Source organism: Echinops telfairi, unplaced genomic scaffold (assembly GCF_000313985.2).
Source record: "Echinops telfairi isolate 266 unplaced genomic scaffold, ASM31398v2 ScPeMD7_23;HRSCAF=83, whole genome shotgun sequence".
NCBI lineage: Eukaryota > Metazoa > Chordata > Mammalia > Afrosoricida > Tenrecidae > Echinops > Echinops telfairi.
Genome location: NW_022103920.1, coordinates 40,989,484 through 40,995,362, shown reverse-complemented (window position 1 = coordinate 40,995,362; position 5,879 = coordinate 40,989,484). Strand labels below are relative to the sequence as shown.

Genomic DNA, 5,879 nt, shown 5'->3' with positions numbered 1-5,879 from the left:
GATAAGAGTTGTACAAGTCCCCAATAAAAAGATTTTAAAAAGAAGAAAGAAAATATTATGCTAAGTGAAAGAAGCCAGACACAAAAGGCCACTAATTGAATTGTAGGATTCCAATGATATGAAATGTCCAGAAAATAGAAATTCGCCGAGACGGAGAGGAGAAAAGTGTCTGCCAGGGACTCGAGAGCAGTGGGGCTCTTCTAAAATGAGACAGGGTGGAATGTGCACAACTGTGAATTAACTAATACCCCCTGAATTGTATACTTTTAAAGGATGAATTGACGGTCTGTGAGTTGGGTCCAATAAATATAACAAAGAACAGCAGAACACTGTCTGACTAGGAATCAAAGGAAGCATTGCACTGGGCCAATCTGCTGCAAAAAGCAAGAGACCAGGTGGATGGCGATGGTAACACCTCCTATGTATGTGGAAGCTGGAGAGTGAATAAGGAAGAGTGGAGACATGGTGCCTTGAATGACAGTGTCGGCGAAGAAAATTGGAAATAACATAGATTTCCAGAAGAACAAACAAATCTGGGAAAAGTACAGCCTTGTCCTTGCTTAGGAGCCTGGTACACATGCTTTGGACATGTTATCAGGAGAGACCAGTCTCTGCTGAAGGACATCATGCCTGGGAGAGAGGCATGGAGACAGCGAAAGACCCTCAATGGGAGGGCTTCACACAGTCTGCAAGCATGGACTGAAACCAAGCGATACATGTGAGACGGGTGCAGGGCTAAACAGTGTCTCATGATCAGAATCAACGTGACAGCACCAACAACAGCCGTGGACTTTTAAAAGAAGTGACTGTCCAATAGGATTTTTCAGTAGATGGTAAATCCTCATGATGAGGACAGGGTTTGTGTTCTATATTAGATTGTAACTGCCCTCGTTGGCCTGGGATTTAGGGATTTAGAAGCTTCCTGCAACAGGAGGCTTCCAGTGCTAATGACAGGCAAGTCCCAGGCAAACCGTGCAATGCTGGTGACATCATTTTATTTTTAAAATCGTTACGTATTCATCTGAAGTTCAAATTTCTCTAGACATACTGTATTTTTATTTGCTCCATGTGGCTCGTCTCTATTTAGAAGATGATCCGTGCCTCAGGTAACGTTGGGCAGGGCAGGAGAGAAACAGAAGTAACAGAGGAAGCAAGCAGGGCCCAAAGGGGTGTGAAGTGACGGGAAATCGCTTCCAGAGCATCTTCTAAGCTTAACCCAAGGAAGGACCAAAGAGGCCTGCGAGCCCTTCTCTCACCACACGCTGGCTCAGCATCTCAGCCCTGAGACACTGGAGGAATCTGGAACAAGCGTGAATATGAATGAACACATACAAACACTCTGTATCGTGTAAAGGTCTTTCATCTTTGGGCGAAGCTTACCTTAAGCTTCGTGCTGGCAGAGGAGCCCATGCTGTATTGTTTCATAAATCGGTTTTTAATCCATGAGGGAGGGGAGCTGTTAAAAACAGCAGCAGGCCTAGCAGAGGAGAGAAGCAGGGGCGTTTCCTTACCGATGGATGAGAAGTGGCCTCAGAACTGAACTGCTTCCAGGGAGGATGTGCAAACTGTGACCAGGTCTCCAGGCTGTGGCTTGTAACTGGGGGAAGGCATGGCATGTGTCACCGAGGCCGAGCGAGGAACGGAGCTCGAATGCAAGCCTCTTGGGATGACATGCAGAGAAGAGAGTCTCGTGGAACCACGGTACTTTAAGAACCTTTGATGTTTCACTGCTTGGACACCACGTGCTTTCAATTCCCTCTACCAAGGGAATTGTTGGATCACCTGTGGCAACGTGTCACCTTTTTAGGAACTGCCAATCTGTGTTCCAAAAGGCTGCACCGTTTTATGTTTCCATTGGCAGAGTGTAAGTGTGAATTTAGGAAAATGGGAAGTGGTCAGAAATGAAATGGCACGCATCAATACAGATATCCTAATGGTAAGCTGAAATGGACTGAGATTGGCCACTTTGAATTAGAAAATCGGACGTGTCAGAAGTGACACAATCAACAGGATTGGAGCTGCATTCCTATGCAGAAGGGATCACCCTAACTCCCTCACGAAGTTCAGTGCTATCTGTGATGGGATTATCTCTATGCACCTTCCAGGAAATCCACCACTGCAGCTAAGGTGTAGTTATCCCTCTGTTGACAGCAGCCAATCAATTGCAAGGGAATTTCTTCAGCTGTTACTCCCAGGTTGGATCCTACATCTGGTTGTCTCCAAACCTCCAGTTCTTTGGACCTTGACTGCTGTTCCTGGGACTCTCTAGCAGCCACTTTACTCATCAACCTTGCTTTGAATCACCTCAGCGATCAGAATCTTGCTGTCGGACCTACCTGCTGATTTTGGCACCAAGTGAGTAATTTCCATCCCTGTATCTCTTCCAAGATGTCTCACAGTCGGTTCGCAATTTGCCTGTCCAAAACAAACGTCTGCTTTCTTTCAAAAATCTGTTTCTCTGCCTGGATTGCCTATCCCAATAAACTGCCTCCCACTCACCAAAAACTTTGAGGTCATCAAAAAGTTCTCTCTCTCTCTCTCTCTTTCTCTCTCTTTCCAATAAATCTCGATGTTGGCCCAATCACACCACCTCCACCACTAGCCTGTCCAAGCCAGCACCATCTCTCCCCAAATCACCTCCTTGCCTCCGAACTGTCCTCCTGGCTTCTTCTACTTCAGTGCCTGAGAGTCTGGATAGCACATGCAGCCACAGTTAACCTTTTGCAACATAAAGTTTATCTCCCTCACATTTCCCTACCCATCACATTAGGACTAAAATTAGAAGGCCGCACATCAGCCAGGAGTTCTGTAGAACCTGCCCCATCCATTGATGACTCAATCCTGTCTGACCACCCTGGCTTCTGCCTGTTCCACATCTTTGCTGATGTTTCCACCTGGCACGGTCTTCCCCAGAGAGTCTGCTTCCGTGCTACATGCCAAGCCATCTTTTCTGATCCCCTCCCTGCTCTCCACTCTTCTTTTCCTTGATGTGTTCTTCTTCGTAGCACTTAAAACTACCCAGCATATTACAGTGTCTGCTTATTGGTTTGTTGCCAGTCGCCAGTGATGCTGTAAGCTCTGAGAGCTAGGCTTACTCTCTGTTGTCTGTCCCGGTATCATCAGTGCCTAACACCTCAATAAATTCTTATTTAATAAAGGAGTGGAACAAGACTAAGAAAAAGAACTCAAGGATGGCTCCTCACTGGTGGTTTTCAGGCTGCAGGTGCGATCTGATTGATTAGGACACTGGGAGAGAGGGAAAAAGCTACGGGCTCCACTCCTTTCCTCTCGCTTGTGTTTTATGGTGGTTGCTTAAAGATAGGGTTTCCCCTCTTTCATTCCAAGAAATGCTCATTTCCATTCTGGGCCTTCTCCTTGCACACATATAAAAATTCGTATTCTACATTCCAAGCCATCGAAAATTATGCATTCACAATTACCAAGTCCCAAACTCAGCTTTACTTGTTGATGGTAAAACCAAGCTAGTGAGATGAGGCATTGGGAAGCCTTCCTGTTGCAAAATTATAGTCACGGTGTTCTCCCGGAGCAAAGCTGCTGCCTCTCTGAAAATGCAGCGCCTTCCAGGAATGACATGAAACTCTTCCAGGGCCCCCTGGGTCTCTGGGGTCCAGGGAAGGGGAGATTGATGTTGTCTCACATTGGAGATCACTTACTTTCAACCTCTAACTGTGGATTTGGGAGAATCTTCTTAGTGGCTCTCTTCCTGTGACTTAAAGTAAAGCAATCTCTTAAAGTACTCACTCTTCTCATGCCGAGCATATTATGCTGTCGATCTTTTCCCCATAAATGGTCCCGATATCGGTGGGCACTGACGTTCATCAGCGGTACACTGATGAAATTACAGGACCCCTGGAGGTACAACACTTAGACACTTGGCTGCTAACTGAAAGGCTGGCAGTTCAAACCTACCCAGGGGCTCCATGGAAGAAAGATCTGATCATCTGCTTCCATCAAGATTTTTGTTCATGGATTTTCTTGGCGGGGAATTGACCATGGTGGCAGGAATCCGGTGAAGCCTGTGTGTGTGTAACCTTAGAGATCTTCACTTGCTGATAGGCAGGACTCTAGCTCCGGAGAAACGCCTGCAAATGTCTTGTGATGATTGGAAGTTGGAGTGTGGGAAGTGTGAATTTAGGAAAATTAAGAATGGACAGAAATGGAATGGAACACATAAACATAGATGCCCTGGGCATTCGCGAGCTGAAATGGGCTGGTATTGACCATTTTGAATTGGAAAATCATATGACGGACCATGTCGGAAGTGACGGGATCTAGAGGAATGGAGTAGCATTCCTATTCAGGAAGGATCCCCCTAACCCCTTCATGAAGTACAGTCCTATCTGTGATGGTATTACCTCTATCCGCCTCCCAGGAAACCCACTTCCATAGCTAAGGTGTAGATATCCCTCTGTTATCAGCAGCCAACCAATTGCAAGGGAGTTTCTTCAGCTGATTCTCCAGGGCTGCATCCCACATCTGGATTGGATGTGAGCCATTGGCCTCCTGTTGCCTGCTGTTCCTGGGACTCTAGCAGCCTGCTGTTGGACACGTCAGCCGTGGTTTGGATCTCCTCAGCCATCGGAATCTTGCTGCCTGACCTGCTGGCCCATCTTGGAATAAGGACCTTCAGTAAATTAGTTAACCCACCAAAGTGAGTTGGACTGAGCTTTCTGTACTGTTGTTTGGACTAATTTGCTGTTCTGTTCCTTTTTGTTATATAAACTTACCCTGTTCTGTTTATATTATCATAAATGTCATGGTTTTGCTGGTCTAGAGAACCCTGCCTAATACAGGAGCCCACTTGATTTCGACATTTCATTGCGGATGGAGGAGAATCTTTTTCGTGACTTTCTACCTGTCCTTAAAGTAAAGAAATCCTTAGAATTTTCTCCTTTCATTCCGAGTATATTGTGCTGTCAGCTGTTTCCCTATAAATGGTCCCACAACAGTGGGCACTGGCTTTCATCAGTGGTCCACTGGAATGAAAGGACCCCTGGCCGTACAACACAGCACTTGGCTGCTAACTGAATGGTTGGCAGTTCCAACCCACCCGTTGGCTCCACTGGAAGAAAGATCTGAGGATCTGCTTCCATCAAGATCGTTGCTAGTGGTTTTCTTGAAGGGGAATCCACCAGGGTGACTTGAGTCAGGTGAAGCCTGCCTGAGTGGAGTTTTCTGGGTCTTCATTTGCATACAGGATACGGCAGGACTCAAGATGAGAAACAGATACAAAAAGTTTCTCATGATTGGAACTTTGAATGTGGGGAGTGTGAATGTAGGAAAATTAGGAATGGTCAAAAATGAAGAGGAATACAGATTAGGCGGGAACCCCCCATCCACCAAAAAGAACTTTTTTGAAAGCGATGTATTTAAATGTTTTTACATACCTTATCACTTTCAAAGTACTCTCCATTGCCCTTAATGCATTTGTCTGACCTGCAATTCCTTTTTTTTTTTTTTTTTTTTGGGGCTCTTACAGCTATTATAACAATCTATACATCAATTGTATCAAGCACGCTTATAATATGTTGCCATCATTTCCAAAAATTTTCTTCCTACTTGACCCCTTGGTACCAGCTCCTCTTTTTTCCCCTCCCTCACGTTCACCTCACGAACCCTTGATAATTTATAAATTATTTTTATATTCATATCTCCCTTCACCCACATTTCTATTGTTTGTCCCTGGAGGGATGGGTTATATATCGATTATTAGGATCAGTTACCCCTTCTGCCCCCACCTTCCCCCTACCCTCATGGTATTGCTACTTCCATTACTGTTCCAGAGGGGGTTATCTGTCCTGGATTCTGTTTGCCCAGAGCTCTAATTTGTGCCAGTGCACATGCTCTGGTCTAGCCAG

General features: G+C 45.6%; 1 long non-coding RNA gene across 1 annotated transcript in view; it reads right to left on the bottom strand.

Moving 5' to 3' along the window:
- LOC123521520 overlaps positions 1-1,569 on the bottom strand; it is a 15,195-nt gene extending 13,626 nt beyond the window's left edge. The window contains exon 1 of the long non-coding RNA XR_006679947.1: positions 1,512-1,569. This is a non-coding gene — a long non-coding RNA (uncharacterized LOC123521520). The remainder of the gene's footprint in view (positions 1-1,511) is intronic.
- Positions 1,570-5,879: the final 4,310 nt, after the last annotated feature.